General features: G+C 42.5%; 1 non-coding gene across 1 annotated transcript; it reads left to right on the forward strand.

The window, feature by feature from the left end:
- The first annotated feature begins 283 nt into the window (after positions 1 to 283).
- On the forward strand, positions 284 to 408 carry LOC111752678 (U6atac minor spliceosomal RNA). The gene has a single exon (XR_002787558.1). It is a non-coding gene; the product is annotated as a U6atac minor spliceosomal RNA (small nuclear RNA).
- The last annotated feature ends 17980 nt before the right edge of the window (positions 409 to 18388 follow it).

An 18388-nucleotide genomic window follows, 5' to 3' on the forward strand; every position in this document is an offset into this window, starting at 1 on the left:
ATTCTATGGAGCAGTTCTACTCTGTCCTACACGGTGGTAGGAGTTGGAATAGACTTGATGACAGCGGGTTTTTTGAGTTGTCAGGCCTCAGGCATTAAAAATAATTTGTGATGATAGATCATTTTGTTATTTTTGGTGTAAAAATCAGAGAGAGTTAAAAAAAAAAAATTGAATGGTTTTATTAAAACATACCTACCTGCCTTCTAGCCTATCTAGGTATTTATGTGAGCAAGGAAGTTCAGTGATTACGTTTTAAAACACAGTAAGTAGAAACAGAATTGCTGCTTTGTATGAAAGGAGGGAAGGTTAGCATTCCCCTTGACAAGGACAGAGAGACCCCTGGGCCTTACAACATGAGTAGGGTTAAGGCATCGCCAATTACTTCGTGGCGTCTAATCACAATTTTTATGGACCCTGAGAACCCAGGGTGGAAAGGGAAAGGGGGAAAATGCTGACACCATGTGGGATTGCAGCCAATGCCATGAAACAATTTGTGTATACATTTTTGAACGAGAAACTAACTTGCTCTGTAAACTTTCACCTAAATCACAATTTAAAAAAAAGAAGAAACAGAATTGTTGCTGAAGCCTGTCTTATTCTGGCAAAAGGTCATCTTCCATAGGCTCCTGAACTATTTGGCAGGGGGTGGGGAGGGAGCCTCATCTATCCATTAGAGATTCATTTTAAATAAAATTTTACTTTAATGTTTAATAGTTATTTATCACGATTTATAATGTATTGATATTTTATTGTGGAGAAGTTTATATTACTATAAAGTTCTGTGGGCCAAATGGAATGAAATTAGGAGTTCAAGGAGAAAAAAGAATACCATGAAACTTCCAACTGTAAAAGATCACTTTCATGTACTTTTTTAAAATGGTGGGTATCAAATGTAGGATTTTCATTTAATTAGATATAAAAGAGTGATTTTATTATTTTCTTTAAAAAATGTCAATATTTATAATATGCCAAAATTATATCCTTTGCAACTATTTAAACTTATAATAAAAATTTAAATATTAACTTGAAAATGAGTGAAGTTGCACATTAGCCTCTCAAAATTCTATTAGAGAGTATGCCAGCAAAAACCAGACAAACAGGCAAAATTAAATCAATACACCCTTTTAACAGTGTACCTGCCTATACACCTATGGAATGGCACGTTCCCTGCTGGCATGGAGAGGTGGGAGAGGGAAGGGGTGGCTGACTGGCTCTTGGAGATTCTGTGTAGTGATGGTTTCGTGAGATTTTGATTTGTACTCTAGACTTCTTTCACTGTGACTTGAAACTCTGGATTCATATTGGAACCAGCCTTATGTCTTAACCTGAAATTAGACCTTCTCTGCCATTCCAGACCCTCTCTAGTTCACACCTATGCCTTCTTAAATATTTCTTTCTCTTTGAAGGCATCTCTCATATATACTCCTTGTTGCAGGGCTTCCTACAACTACCAGTTTAATTATAATTTTGTAAAAGTAGTTACTTTGTGTATTCATTCATTCAACAAACATGTCTGTGACAGACACTGTGTGAGATGCTGAATATGCCATTGTGAGCAAAACAGGCATGGGCCCTGAGTTCATGGAGTTTATATCTCAGTGGAGAGACAGGAACAGTATAAAAGTAAACAAATATGTAATTAAAGACCAAAATAAGAGATATGAATTAAAAGAATATGATGTTAACGACAAGAAGAACAGGGGTACTTAATCTTAATTGGCCAAACGGAGCAAACGTCTTTGGGAGGCGACATTGAAGCTGAAACCAGAAGAGAAGGAACCAGCCATGTTAGAAAAGGTGACAGAGAGCTTCAGTTAATGAAAGCAGTGTGTGGAGAGGCCCAGGGATGACAAAGGGGTCTAGGTTTTCATGAACGTGGAAAGGAAGCCTGTGTAACTGGGGCACATGTGTGGGAGGGTGGGGAGCAACTGGTGATATAAAAGGAGCATAGAGAAAAGGCCAGGCCTGGAACAGATGGAACCATGTTAGGGGGCTTAGATTTCATTCCCACTGTCATGGAAACCCACTAAAAGACTTCTAGCAAGTTTGATTTACTTATTTTATTATGGCAAAAATATACGGAAAACCTTCACCAATTCAACAGTTTCCACATGTACAATTCAGCGACATTGATTGTATTCTTTGTTGCTGTGTAACTTATTTTCGAAAGAGATTTTGGCCGTTATTTGAAGATTTGATTAAGGTGGAGCAAGGTAGAATCAGGGAAACAATTCAGGAGGTATGTCAGTCAGGATGGGCTAGGTATTGCTGCAGTAAAAAAACAACCCCCAAATCTTTGTGGCTTGTATCATGAAGGAACAATTATTTCTCACTCATGCTATGTATCCATTGCAGGCCAGCTGGGGGCTCTACTCCACATCTGCTCACTCCAGGATCTAGGGTGACGTAGCAACCACCGTGCTGAACACTGATGATCACTATAACAGGAAAGGAACATGGCAAACCATGTATTGGCTCTTAAAATCTCTGCCTAGAAGTGTCACCTGTCACTTCTGCCTGTATTTTATTGGCCAGATCAAGTCATATGGCCAAGTCAATCCCACTCCTGAGTTCAAGAGAGAAGGGAGGGCCACTATGTGGAAGGAAAATGTAATATTTGGTGGGCTGTAAAACAGTGTACCATAAAACTAAAAAAGCGAAACCCACTGTCATCAATTCTGACTCATAGTGACCCCATAGGGTTTCCAAGGCTGTAAATCTCTATGGTAGCAGACTGCCACATCTTACTCCCACAGAGCTGATGGTGATTTTGAACCAGTAAACTATTGATTAGTTCAATTAGCCAATTGCTTTAACCAATGTGCCACCAGTGCTCCTTCAATGTACTGTAAACCCATGACCCATTGCCATCAAGTTGATTCTGAGTCATAGCAACCCTATAGGACAGGGTAGAACTGCCCTGTAGAGTTTCCAAGGAGCACCTGGTGGATTCAAACTACCGACCTTTTGATTAGTAGCTGTAGCTCTTAATCACTACTCCACCGGCTTTCTTCAATGTACTGTAGGAGGCTATTATTGTAGTCTAAACAAGAGATGGTGTTGGCTTTGATGGGAATGATGATGCCAAAAGAGAGAAATGGACAGTTATTTCTGGAGCTACTTTTTGGATTTAACTATGGATTGGATATGATAGATTTTCCTTCAGCCACTTTCATCAGACCGTCAAGCCCATGAGATAAGCCATAGTATTTATCTCCATATCTGCAGGACCAGGCATAAAAAGGTTCACTGAATCAGTAGGTAGAGTTGCACAAAGCCCAAATTTGCCTCCTTGATGTGCACATGGCTTAGATTTTCCCACAAATGGCTGAATCCATTCTGCAAAGAGAGAGGAAGAAGATTTTTTAAAAAGATGTACCCATAAACGAGAGCTTCACTCACAAGGTTTTCTGCTGGAAATTGATTTCTCATTCTCTGTTGAAGACCTGCTCCAGCAGTGGGGAAGGTCTCATGCAGACAGAACCTACGTTTTGCACCATCCTGATGCCTTCCCTCTTGGGTTTTTTAATTTCTTCCATTTTTGTCCATTTCAGATCTCTTTATACCCCAGGATAGAAGAGTAGACATCTATGACAACGCCTTTGGAGAAAATAAATTCTTGGCATGGCCAATAAATTCAGCACAGAAAATAACTTCCTTTAACAAAGAGAGTAGCTGACAGAGGAGAGAAAAATCCTGCAGAAAATAAACCAGCAGAAACACCACAAGGAAGCCTGCCCTTTACTCTCTTCACAGCCTGCAGGAGGGCTCTGCCCACCCCTCCCCTCAGCTCCTCGTTGAGCTCAGCCCCTGAGGCACCCTGGGTGAGGAGAATGACCTTGCTTTTTCTGTAACAAGCTGGATGATTGGAGGCCACCACACAGACACAGGATGTCAGCTACCTGATGATAAGGCCAGATCTCCCCTGTGTCTGGCCCCGCATGGAATACAGTGTGAGTACTCAGGAGCCATTAGCCCACTGACGTGTGGAACGTTCAATGTGGCCTTCTCTGTCTTAATTAATTGTAAATTTAGCTGTCTCTAGTCAAGAAAAAGGAGCCCTTATGGTTAAGTGCCCATCTGCTAACTGAAAGGTTGGCAGTTCAAACCCACCCAGCGACTTTTTGAGAGAGAAGACCTGGTGATCTCCTTCCATAGAGATTACAGCCTAGGAAACGCTGTGGGGGCACTTCTACTTTGTCCCACAGATCGCTATGAGTTATAATTGACTGGACGGCACACAACGACAACAGCTGGAGAAAAGGGCAGTCAGTGGTGATTCAGTGGTAGCACTCTGCCCTCCCAGGCAGGAGACCCAGGTCCAATTCCCAAGCCACTGTCTGTCAGTGGTGACTTGTGTTTTGCTATGATGCAGAGCTTCATAGGCTAAGACTAGGAAGAAAGGCCTGGTGATCTACTTCTGAAAATCAGCCAGCGAAACCCCTATGCATCACGATGGTCTGATCCACGAGTGATCATGGGGATGGGGCAGGACTCGGCAATGTTGTGCTGCGTTCTGCACGGGGCCGCCATGATTCGGGGGCCAACTTGATGGCAGACAAGAATAACAACGGTCAAAGAAAAACCACCAAACAGCAGTGCCTGCTACTGAGCACAACATGCCCCTTCTGCATGTTGCCTGTATTACCCTGGGGGGCCAGAGAACACCCTTTTATCTCCTGTTCTTGCCACACCCTTATCCACCCAGTTCACCAGCTTGGGTGTGAGGGAGGGTCCTGATGGATGATATTTGTAGACTGTCACCATTGGTATCTCTTTCTTTTTCTTGCTACAACCATCCCACTCATTCTTCCAACCGGCCTGTCACTCCCTCTTTACTGCTGCCCAGTGCAGGGAAGGAGCTAAAAAAAAAACCCAGGGAAGGAGCTAGATAGAGTAGCCAAAAACCCCACTGTTGTCAAGTTGATTCCACCTCATAGTGACCCCATGGAATTTCCAAGGCTGTTTTTTTTTAAAGCTCTATCAAGGCAGACTGCCACATCTTTCTCTCACAGAGCCGCTGGTGGTTTCGAACCACCGACCTTTTGGTTAGCAGTCGATCACTTTAACCGCTTTGCCATCAGTAGCCAAGGTGGAAGGCTGAAGTGCAGCTGCTCTTTCCTAACCAGTAATCAGTGGAAGAGAAGGTCTGGGAGAGAGAAGAGGCAAGTCCAGGACCTTCTGTCCTTAGGCCCTGGAGCTGCCTCCACAGGTGACTGCAGTTCGGGTACAGGGACCCAGTCATGGGCTTGGACTCAGAATGGAAGTAACCTTAGGCTTTGCTCACTGTTGAACCTCACTGTGCCGATGAATAAGTAGCGCTCTTATGCATAAGGAAACAAGTCTCTGTGGTGTGATTTAAGACATGGCATCTCCAGACTAAAAGTCATTTCCCTTTGGCCCATCTCTGGAGGTTCCAATGCCACCTTCTATAGTTTATTCCCTAGAGGGAAGCCGTTTCCTTCCTCCCTTGGTCGTAGTGGTTAACAACTACAGCTACTAACCATAAAGGTCAGCAATTCAAATCCACCAGCTGCTCCTTGGAAATCCTGTGGGGCAGTTCTACTTTGTCCTATAGGGTTGCTATCAGTTGGAATCCACTTGATGGCAATAGGTTTTTTTTTTTTTTTCTTTTTAATGGTCTCTTTTAAATTGTAAATCTTCCTTAGAAGAAATGTCAAGTTATCACAATCTTACAGTAAGTGAATGAGTTCTCAAGTGCCTTGAGAAAAGGAGAAAAGGGAACAAAAAGAGAATGCTGGAAATCTAAGAAAAAAACCAGATGCTGTGGAATTGACTCTGACTCATGGCGACCTCGTGTGTCAGAGTAGAGCTGTGCTCTACAGGGTTTTCAATGGCTTAATTTTTGAAATTAGATCTCCAGGCCTTTCTTTCGAGGCACTTCTGCATAGACTCCAACCTCCAACCTTTTGATTAGCACTTGAGTGTTTTAACAGTTTGCACCACCTAGGGACTCCATCTGAGGGAGAAGGCACCCTTAAACCAGCGGAAAACACAAAACCAGGAAGGGAGGTTGAGGTTGCAAAGTTTGGGTGACAGTAACAGGTGGAGGGTTCACAAGACCGCAAAGACGAGCATTCTACAGAGCAGACCTATTGTGCTGCCCTTGCTGACCCCCAAGGAGCAGAAATGAAGCGGGGCCGGGAAGTGAGCACTGAGAGTGCTTCTTAGCAAGCCTAACAGCCAGCTTTTGGATATGTGCTCTTCCTGTATTTCAAATCCACTCAGTCCTGGACCATTGTGGCTAATTTTTGCACAGCTTTCAGTAACCAATTTTTAACAGAAAGGGCTGGTATTGGGAGCCAGCAATACTATCCATCTACCTGGGACGTCCGAAAGAGACAGCGGTGGTTCAGCGGTAGAATTCCCACCTCCCATGCGGGAGACCTGGGTTCGATTCCCAGCCAATACACCTCTTGTTCAGCCACCACCTGTCTCTCAGTGGAGGCTTGCACGTTGCTATAATGCTGAGGAACTTCCAGCAGAGCTTCCAGACTAAGACGGACAAGGAAGAAACACTGGCAATCTACTTCTGAAAATTAGCCAGTGGAAACCTCTATGGATCACAATCGTTGGATCTGCAACTGATCATGAGAAGGCTTCTTTTGACTTGTCTCTGGTTCTCACCACACCCTTATCCACCTAGTTGGATATCTGCGTGTTGGGCCCTGTGTCGGGGAGGAGTGAGGGCCAGGAGGATGCAGAGCATTTTGTTCTGTTGTGCATGGGGCCACCATGAGTCAGGGCCTCCTTGACAATAGCCAACAACAACACCAACAGCAACCGGGGATGGCAGAGCAGTGCAAGGGGAAGTAGGCAGGCAGCCGCAGGGCTCCAAGCTTTGGGCCTTGGCAGGTAGTGCTGCTTCTCATCAGGCACACATTCCCAAATGCACATCCATGTCCCCATTTGCCAGCAATGACAAGGTTCAGAGAGCAGAGAGAGACGCACGCCCCTGCAACTCAGCCTGCCTTACCCACCATCTGCTTGTCTGAATATGTGAGCCCCACAGGGAGGCTTACCGGCCAGATGCGGTGAACCAGTGCCGCACCCCACTTGGTGTCCATCAAGTGGGTGCTGAGGGAGCCAGCGTTTGTCCTGAATCGTGTTTGGGGCCCCCAGCGTTGTCTCCTTCTAAGCAGGGCACACACGGTGCCAGGAAGACCCTGGCCAGCCCCTGGCTTGCTGAGAGGCTCTGAGCTTGCTGGCAGGTGTGTGCCCAGTTGGGTCTGGTGGTTAATGCTATAGCCCCTGAGTGATGCCCATCTCTTTATGCAGAAGCAACTTAAATGTGATGTTGTCTATGTTCAGATAAAACCAAAAACCAAACCTGTTGCCGTCGAGTCAATTCCGACTCTTAGTGACCCTGTAGAGCAGAGTGGAACTGCCCCATAAGGTTTCCAAGGAGCAGCTGGTGGATTCGAACTGCCCAGTTTTTGGTTAGCAGCTGAGCTCTTAACTGCTGCGCCACCAGGGCTTTATGTTCAGATAAAACCCAGAACCCAGTGCCATCGAGTCGATTCCAACAGAGTAGAGGTTTAAAATCAGTATTCTGCTCGGAAAAAACAAACAAATCCTGCTTCCGGAATAATCTCCAGCTTCCCACCATCAATATGATACCTTAATTAATTGTGACACATAAAAAAGGATGGGATTCAACCGACATGCCAATCAACAACTCCTCCCATTACCTTCAGACCCAGGAGGGGCCGCAGATACCAGTATGGCAGGAGAGCTAGATAGCTGCCTCTCCCTTTCCTCTCCTTGGCATGGCACCCAATGCATAATAAGTACTGAATTAATGAATTCATCATTGGGGTCAGCCTGAATTGGGCTGACTCTTTCACAGACAGTACCCGGAGAGACAGGAAAGAGTGGTCCACTCACTGACCTCAGACGAACATTTGATAAGTTGTTGATCCCTTTGCTTATTTATAAGTTATAAAGTGCCTATAAATGAGCATGCTTTCTTTGTCAGTACGTATATTAAATTTTATCTGTATAAAATATGCAATTCATTCTACAGCAGCTGACATGGGTTAAAGGTGAGGTTCTGGAATGCACATCTTTCCCCCAAAAGTGCATTCCTTAGAATCATACCCACTGCCGTCGAGTCAATTCCGACTCCTAGGGACCCCATGGGACAGAGCAGAACTGCCCCATAGAGTTTCCAAGGAGCGCCTGGCAGATTGGAACTGCCGAGCCTTTGGTTAGCAGCCGTACACTTAACCACTACACCACCAAGGTTTCCCCTTAGAATCATAAGATCTAACATTTCAGAGTCAATCAAATCCACTTCCTTTCGTAGATGAAGAAACTGAGTCCCAGAGAGATAAAGCAACTCGTGAGCTCTTACCCAGCATGATAGGGCAGAGACAGGATTAGAATCTAGAATCTCTGTCCTTCAAAGTTGGAACTTTTCTGCTCTGCGCTGCTCTATACGATCTGCGTTGCTCTAGAGGATCTAAGACAGTTTCCCAAGGTGGGGAGTGTGACTGTAGTTTCCATCAAAGCATGCAGTAGGGCACAATATGCATTGGTTTACTTTTCTCTATAATTCCACCTGGTGCTTACAAGCCTTTTTATGCTGTTCTGTAGTGGTATCATGTTAGCTTCCTATTATATTGAAATGTTTTCTTTAAATACACTGGAGTCATGCAGTATTTATTTTAAACAGAAGAGAACTAGCCTCCAGGAGAAAAGGTAGTTCCTAGATTAAGAGCTCAGATACCTTAAATTAGGACAAAAGACCCTAGGTAGAACTGCAGAGTAGGCCAAGAACGCTTCGTGTGCACCTGAGGAGACTTAACTGCAAGGTGGCGATGGAGCCATAATACACTAAGCACCGATCATCAACCAAATAGATGATGTCTCTTACATGTATATCTCCTACAGGTCCACAATCACTTATTTCAAAGCTCTGGGGACAAGTGTGTTTTGGAATCCAGGTATTTCAGGTTTCAGAAAGGAAATGAGATGTATATCCTATATGTCAGAAACATTCTCAGCAGAGTCTAGGGCAGTACCCTAATCAAACACATTAATATCTCTGGAGCTAAATTTTGGGATGTTCATTACTAATGGGATGAAGAAAGGCTGTAAATAGCTCTATGTCAGTTCAGGACAGGTTTTGCCCCCAAAATAGCATGCCACAAAGTTATAACACAAGTTGTTTCAGTGCCTTATAGAGTTCAGGACTGCAGATAAGATCTCTCTTATTTTAAATGTGTGGATATACTGACCAAGAAGAAGTAAATTCATTACATGAATATCAATATTTAATGTAACTTTTTGTCATGTGTGCCTTCTCAGTCAACGACTAGATGCAAAGACAACAACAAATGTCATGCCTGAATTCACAAACTTTTAACATTATGAGAAGGTCCCCCTAAACGAAGTTTGTGGGAACCCCTGCCCTGTAGGATGGTCTTTCCTATTCAGGCATCTGCCTTCAGTCTGAGTGGCCCCTCCATCCCATCACATTTGATTGAGCACTAGCGAGGGAGGATATCCCACTATTTGGACCTCAGGCCCAAACTAAGGTTTTGGCTCCCACCAGGGACCCAAAGACCCACAGGGCCGAGCCTGAGCCCAAGTCCTTAGGAGGCACTCGGGGCCAAGGTCAGAATCCAGATTCAAACTCCAGATCCAAAAGGCAGGAGCATGGCTCACTGAAGACAAGGGCCTGGGCCTGGACAAAACCAGAAAGGAAGGGCACAGGTACAGAAACAAGCCTGGGAAGCTTTATATGCTCTTCCTTTTCATGGTCACGGAAACCCTGGTGGCGTAGCAGTTAAGAGCTACAGCTGCTAACCAAGAGCTCAGCAGTTTGAATCCACCAGGCGCTCCTTGGAAACTCAATGGGGCAGCTCTACTCTGTCCTATAGGGTCCCTATGAGTCAGCATCAACTCAATGGCAGTGGGTTTGGTTTTTGGTTTTTTCATGGTCACAGGCGTGAGGTCTGTGGCTTGTTAAATACACAGTGGTGGTGAAGACTGGCCTCTTCACTAGTGTCCCTTCACTCTCCCCACTGCCCTACCCTCCACTGCCCACTGTGTTCCATACATCTTACACCATTTCACATCCTTTCATGGGTTGAATTATGTCCCCAACCAAAATGTGTGTATCTGTTTGGCTGGGCCACGATTCCTGGTGTTGAGTGATTTTCCTATGTGTTATAAGTCCTGCCTCTTTGATGTTAATAAGAGAGAATGGGCGTCAATGGTGTCAGCAAGACATGACTCAATCTACAAGATTGGATTGTGTCTTGAGGAAATCTCTTGAGATATAAAAGAGAGAATTGAGCAGAGACGGGGAAACCTATACCACCAAGAAAGCAGTGCTGGGAGCACTTTGAACCCGGGGTACCTGCACAGAGAAGCTCCTAGCCCGGGGAAAGATTGATGAGAAGGCCGATAGAGAGACAAAGCCTTCCCCTGGATATAATGCCCTGAATTTGGAGTTTAGCCTACTTTACTGTGAGGAAACAGACTTCTCTTTGTTAAAGGTATCAACTTACGGTATTTCTGTTATAGCAGCACTAGATGACTAAGACACATCCCAAAGCCCACATGCCATCCTCTCACTTCTGTGGGCCCTTCCTTGCCTTTTCACCTGCTGAACTGCTCATCTTTTTTCTCCTCACCGGACACAAAGGCCTCCTTCCCTCCCCACTCCACCTGAGTCCTTTCTCTGGTCCTACACTTTGTACTTACGTTAATTATAGCATTTTCACAAGGAAGGTGTTAAGAGGACAGGCTCTGGAGCTAGATCGCTGGGTTAAAACCCATACTCTGCTGCTTAACAGTTGTGAGACCTTAGACAAGTCATTTTACCTTTCTGCACTTCAGCCTTCTCAGTTACAAAAGGAGGTAGTAATAGTTCCGCTCTCATAGAAATATTGTGGAGACTAAATGAGTTAATTCAAGTAAACTGTCAGAGAGATACATGACACACTAAGTGTTGGCTACTGTTATTATTTATTTACATTTCTGTGGTAGGCAGAATAATGCTCCCCCAAAGATGTCCATGCCTTAATCTCTGGAAACTTTAATGCAGTATACCAGAACATACTCCAGAACATGTTACCTTACATGGCAAAGAGACTTTGTAGATGTGATTAAGTGAAGGACTTTGAAATGAGATTATCCTAGATTATCTGGATGAGTCTACCCTAATCACAGGAATTCTTCAAAGAGGAGAACTTTACCTGGTTGTGGTCAGAGAAAGAGATGTGACTATGGAAATGAGGTCATAGAGAAGCTACGTTGCTGGCTTTGAACATCAAGGAAGTGGGGCACAAGCCAAGGAAGGCAGCAACCTCTGTTGTTGTGGTTAGGTACCGACCAGTCGGTTCTGACTCGTAGTGACCCTATACACAACAGAATGAAATACTGCCCAGTCCTGCACCATCCTCACAAATGTTGCTAGCTTGAGCCCACTGTTGCAGTCATTGTGTCAATCCATCTTGTTGAGGATCTTCCTCTTTTTTCATTGATCCTGTACTTTACAAAGCATGATGTCCTTCTCCAGGGACTGATCCCTCCTGAAAACATGTCCAAAATGTGTGAGATGCAGCCTCACCGTCCTTGCTTCCAAGAAGCATTCTGGCAACTTCTAGAAGCTGGGAAAGGTGAGGTAATGGATTCTTTCCTAGAGTCTGCAGCGGGGAATGCAGCCTGGCCGGCGCCTTGATTTTAGCACAGTAAGACCCATGTTGGCTTTCTAACCTAAAGACAATAAGATAATAAATTTGCATTGTTTAAGCCACTAAATTTGTGATTATAATAGGAAAGTAATACAATGTCTGTCTCTTCTATTTTCCAGTAAGCCACTTGAGGGCAGGGACTCTGCCTTCCTCATTGCTCTATCCTCAATGCCTAGTCAGAATCTGGCATGAAACAAGTGCTCAAAGAACATTTATTAATTCATCCAACAAACGAATACATAAGGAATGACAAGTGATTCTATGCAGGCTAGCAGAGCAACCAGTATGGGAAATGCTGAGATAATAAGGGACCAGGGTGTGTTAGTCTGATAATATTAACAACAAATTAATTAAAAAGTGAACTGGGCAGAAGTTTTCTTCTGTTTTAAAAATCCCAACAGAAATGACAGAATGTAGTAGCAACCACAGAATCCCTTTTCCCTAATACCTGATAAAGCATTTAGAAAATAAATGCACACTCAAGAGAGGTGGTGATGGAGACAGAGAGATGGATTCCCAGCACCAAACAAACAAGGAAAGAGGATCAGCTTTATGCTGTAAGTATCAAGAAGTGGCAACCACAAAAAGAAGCAGAGCAGGGTTCTTAACCTCACTTACCCACCTCCCTTGTTCACTTCCCAGCAGAGCAGAGGAAAGATGGCCAATTAATGAAATTCTGAGTATTCTCACTAATGCTCTCTAAGTTCCAGAGAAGCCAACTTAGATGGGGTAAATAAGCAATTCTGGGAAAGTTCCAGGAAAAGTCCTTGAGAGAAGAAGCCTCAATGCTTGACTCTGGGGATTTGTCAGAGGCAGGAATGGCATCCAGGCCAATGTGAGCTGCAGGAACAGTCCGAACTCTTGGTTAGATGAACTGGGCTCCAGTCAAAAGGTATTTAGTTATATCTCAGAAAGAAGTGAAACTTTGGGCTCCTAGCAAGGACTACATTCTGGCAGAACTCAGCTGAACTAACCTCTCCACACCATGAGGCTACAGAAAAGGGGATTGAAAATAACACCTAGCCCTCAAACTGCAGCTGAGAGTGGAGAAGATAGAAGGTCTTACATAAAGCAGGGAGGATGTCAAGGAAGATGCACCCACACCATGTCCTACCTGAGTAATAGATGATCAGACAGAATTGCCTATATTAGACATGAATAAGATAAAAAGAAATGGCATAGCCGCTGTACAAATACACTAAAGAAGAAAATGCATGTTAAAAATACACGTGAAAAATCCTGCCTGGAAGAACACAAAATCAAAATAGCAAGCAGATACATACATATTTACCACACACACATGATAGCAAGTAGATTTCTTGCAAGTGCATTATGCTATATGAGAATTTAGAAAGAACATATATTAAATAAAACAGATCAAACTAAGATGATAAATACAACAAAATGAGATGAAAGGGGGGTATTGAAGAACTAAAGGAACAAAATCAAATTCTAACTATTAGAAATGGAAAGGGAGAGTAGACATAGCTAAAAAGTCATAAATGGCAAAGAAAGACAAAACAATCACAGCTAAAGTAGAAGGAAAAAATAGACATTAATAGTTAAGGAGCTCAAAAACAATTTATTATAAGATATTTGATATTCCTGGAGCTAAGAACCCAACAAATGAAACAGAAAAATGTTAGAAAACATAATACAAAAAAAGTTTTCCTGAAGTAAAGGAAGAATTGAATCTGTAGTTTGAAAGATCACACTGTATACCAGGAAAAATTGATACAGCATGAATAACATTGAGCCATATAATGATTAAACTAATCTCAATGAGAAAGAATTCTTCAGACATCAGCAGAAAAACCAAAAGGGGGAAATAAAAAGCAAGGGGACTGCAGATTTCTCCCCATTAACTCTCAACTTCAGAAAACAGTGGGGCAATATCTATATACAAAAAGAACTGTGAACTAGAATTTTTTTTTTTACTGTGCTTCAAGTGAAAGTTTACAAATCAAGTCAGTCTTTCATACAAAAATTTATATATACCTTGCCTAGTTGCTCTCCCACAATGAGACAGCACACTCCTCTCCACCCCCTATTCCCCCTGTCCATTCAGCCAGCTTCTGCCTTCTCCTCTCCCATTCATACAGGAGCTGCCCACATTGTCTCACGTATCTACTTGAGCCAAGAAGCTCACTCCTCACCAGTATCATTTTCTATCCCATAAAATCCCATAGTCCAGTCCAATACCTGTCTTAAGAGTTGGCTTTGGGAATGGTTTCTGTCTTGGGCTAACAGACGCTCTGGGGACCATGACCTCCGGCGTCCCTCCAGTCTCAGACCATTAAGTCTGGTCTTTTTATGAGAATTTGAGGTCTGCATCCCACTGCTATTTGTAAGGTTTTCATTGGCTAATGCTTTTCAGAAGTAGACTGCCAGGTCCTTCTTCAAAAATGGCTGCAGCAGTATAATATCGATAGTGGACTACCAGAAATTCGGACCGGTTTCAGAAGAGGATGTGGAACCAGGGATATCATTGCTGATGTCAGACGGATCCTGGCTGAAAGCAGAGAATACCAGAAGGGTGTTTACCTGTGTTTTATTGACTATGCAAAGGCATTTGACTGTGTGGATCATAACAAATTATGGATAAAATTGCGAAGAATGGGAATTCCAGAACACTTAAGTGTGCTCATGAGGAGCCTTTACATAGATCAAGAGGCAGTTGTGAGGACAGAACAAGGGGATACTGGTTGGTTTAAAGTCAGGAAATGCATGTGTCAGGGTTGTATCTTTTCACCATGCCTATTCAATCTGTACGCTGAGCAAATAATCCAAGAAGCTGGGCTATATGAAGAAGAACGGGGCATCAGGATTGGAGGAAGGTTCATTAACAACCTGCGTTATGCAGATGACACAACTTTGCTTGCCGAAAGTGAAAAGGACTTGAAGCACTTACTAATGAAGATCAAAAACCACAGCCTTCAGTATGGATTGCACCTCAACATAAAGAAAACAAAAATCCTCACAACTCGATCAATGAGCAACATCATGAGAAATGGAGAAAAGGTTGAAGTTGTCAAGGATTTCATTTTACTTGGATCTGCAATCAACAGCCATTGAAGCAGCTGTCAAGAAAACAAAAGACACATTGCATTGGGTAAATCTGCTGCAAAAAACCTGTTAAAGCATTGAAAAGCAAAGATGTCACCGTGAAGACTAAGGTGCGTCTGACCCAAGCCATGGTATTTTCAATCACATTATATGCATGTGAAAGCTGGACAATGAATACAGAAGACCGAAGAAGAACTGATGCCTTTGAATTGTGGCGTTGGCGAAGAATACTGAATATACCAAGACTACCAAAAGAACGAACAAATCTGTCTTGGAAGAAGTGCAACCAGAATGCTCCTTAGAAGCAAGGATGGCAAAACTGCATCTTACGTACTTTGGAAATGTTGTCAGGAGGGATCAGTCCCTGGAGAAGGAGATCATGCTTGGCAAAGTACAGGGTCAGTGGAAGAGTGGAAGACCCTCAACGAGGTGGATTGACACAGTGACTGCAACAATGAGTTCAAGCATAACAATGATTGTAAGAATGGCACAGGACCAGGTAGTGTTTTGTTCTGCTGCACATATGGTCGCTATGAGTTGGAACTGACTCGATGGCACCTAATAACAGCAACAGCATCCCACTGCTCTCCTGTTCCATCAGGGAGTCTCTGTTGTGTTCCTTGTCAGGGGAGTCGTTGGTTGTAGCTGGTCACCATCTAGTTCTTCTGGTCTCAGGCTGATGTAGTCTCTGATTTATGTGGCCCTTTCTGTCTCTTGGACTCAATATTACCTTGCATCTTTGGTGTTCTTCATTCTCCTTTGCTCCAGGTGGGTTGAGACCAATTGATGCATTGTAGATGGCTGCTTACTAGGGTTTAAGACCCCAGATGCCACTCACCAAAGTGGGATGCAGAATGTTATCTTAATAGATTTTATTATGCCAATTGACCTAGGTGTCCTCTGAAACCATGGTCTCCAGACCCCCACCCCTGCTACTCTGACCTTCAAAGCATTTGGTTTATTCAGGGAACTTCTTTGCTTTTCATTTTGTCCAGTTGTGCTGACCTCTCCTGTATTGTGTGTTCTCTTCCCTTCACCTAAAATAGTTCTTGTCTACTATCTAATTAGGGTATTCACTAAATCAGGTAGTGTGAGGCTTCCCACTTTGTTCTTCTTTTTCAGTAATGCTTTACTTTTCCGAGGCCTCTTTCCTTTCCATATGAAGTTGGTGATTTTTTTCTCTATCACGTTCAAAAATGTTGTTGGAATTTGGATCAGAATTGCATTGTATCTACACATGGCTTTTGGTAGAATAGGCATTTTTACAGTGTTGAGTCTTCCTATCCATGATCAAGGTATGTTTTTCCACTTATGTAGATCTCTTTTGGTTTCTTGCAGTAGAGCCTTGTAGATTTCTTTGTATAGGTCTTTTATGTCTCTGGTTAGATTTATTCCTAAGTATTTTATCTTCTTGGGGGCTACAGTAAATGGTATCGATTTGGTGGTTTCCTCTTTGACGTTCTCTTTGTTGGTGTAGAAGAATTCTACTGATTTTTGTATGTTTATCTTGTATCCTGATACTCTGCTGAACTCTTCTATTAGTTTCAGTAGTTTTCTTGAGGATTCCTTAGGGTTGTCTGTATATAAGATCATGTCATCTGCAAACAGAGATACTTCTACTTCTTCCTTACCATTCTGGGTGCCTTTCTTTTTCTCACCTAATTGCTCTGGCTAGGACCTCCAGCATAATGTTGAATAAAAATGGTGATAAATGGCATACTCGTCTGGTTCCCGATTTCAAGGGGAATGCTTTCAGACTCTTTCCGTTGAGGGTGATGTTGGCCATTGGCTTTGTATAAATGCCCTTTATAATGTTTAGGAATTTTCCTTCTATCCTTATTTTGCGGAGAGTTTTTATTATGAATGGGTGTTGGACTTTGTCAAATGCCTTTTCTGCATCAATTAATAAGATCATGGTTCTTGTCTTTCGTAGAGAATATTTTTATCCAGTCGAATTGTCATTAATGTTTAAAGGCAAAAAGGAGAGCATTCTCAATCATAACAGAGCTCAGGGAACATAGCACCAAAAAATCCTTCTTGAAGAAAGCCTTTATGGGCCTGACTGCCTGGGCTTGAATCCCAGCTTTGCCACTTTCTAGCTTAATTTAAGCAAGTTATGTAACTAACCTTTTTGTGCCTTAGTCTCTCCTCTGTAAAGTGGGAATGATAATTATCCCTATTTCATTGGGTTGTGTGGATTCAATTAATACACACATACACGCATGTGTGCGTGTATATATGTACTCACAGTGCTTGAAACAATGCCTTGCCCATAGTAAACGCTATATTCATGTAAGCTGCTGTTATTATTGTGTATCATTGTAATGAAGAAATTCATCCCACAAAGAGATTAATCAAAATAAAGAATATAGGAATGGTGAAATAACCGTTGGTGAGCATTAAATCAATTTAAATACAAAATCAAGATTAAACAACAACAGCAACTAAGAAGTTTGGTTGCAGAACATTGTGTAAATATATACATCTTTGCTAAGTAAACAAAATAAAGTATCAAAGAAACCCGGAGGTGGTGTGAGGAGAGGTGGGAGGAAGTATAAGCACGCTGGTCATTTAACCTTTCATGCTAAAATCTTCCAATTTATACTGTCTAAAATCGAAAAATATAATTAGAAAAACATCCTTTTAGTGGTTTCCATGATCTTTTTTCTTATCCTTAGAGAAATAGCTTAAAATGAATATGCCATTGAGGAAAGTTCTATGAATTTCACTGAGGAAAATTCTATGAATTTCAGCTTTTCCTGTATTTTCACATATCATCTATTAAATTCATGTAAAATTAAATTTAACATTTTTTATTCTTATAAGAAATACATGATTCCATTCTTATAAGATTGTTTTCGTTCCTCCATCCATTCCTCCATCCAATTATGCATTTGTATAGACAGATTTCTGAATTGATGCTCAGCATATATGAACACTGGTTATTTTTGGATAGTGAGATCTAAGTCATATATTCTTTTTTGTATGCTGCTTGAATTTTTATAATATGCACATATAAAACCGGTAATTTTAAAGCTAACCGATTAAATAACCAACTAGGTAAATAATAACTTCCCAGCCCTGTAAGGAATGATTCAAGCCTGCTAAAACACATTTTGTTCTTAAGAGAAGAGATTGTATGTATAATCAAAATCAGCCTTTTCCTATTTTGTCAACTATTTTCCACTCTATTACTTAAGCATTAGGGAAAAGCTTTGTCTTGTCAACACCCAGCTGGAATAATAGCTCATATGTGATGAAAAATAGTGGCTGTGGAACGATTCTCAGGAATATGATTTTCCATGCCAGGGAGAGGTGATCACAAGTACGTGCAGTTTCCCATAATGTCAACCAAGGTGGTAGGGCTTATAAGAGCAACAAGCTACTTTTTTTTTCCCTCTTGCCACTCAAAGGACTATGATAAAGACATTCCCCTTTGACCAAAAGATAATTCTATTGACTTGCCATAGAACCTGAGTCTGGAGCTCTGTGTTGATTTTCCGAGCTGCCTCAGGCCGACTTAGGCGTTCCCTCTGCTTCACTTCCCTTGCATCTTGATCTTCCTTCTACTTACTTCATTGTACTAGTCGGCC

The sequence above is a fragment of the Loxodonta africana genome, chromosome 13 (genome assembly GCF_030014295.1).
Source record: "Loxodonta africana isolate mLoxAfr1 chromosome 13, mLoxAfr1.hap2, whole genome shotgun sequence".
NCBI classification, from domain to species: Eukaryota; Metazoa; Chordata; class Mammalia; order Proboscidea; family Elephantidae; genus Loxodonta; species Loxodonta africana.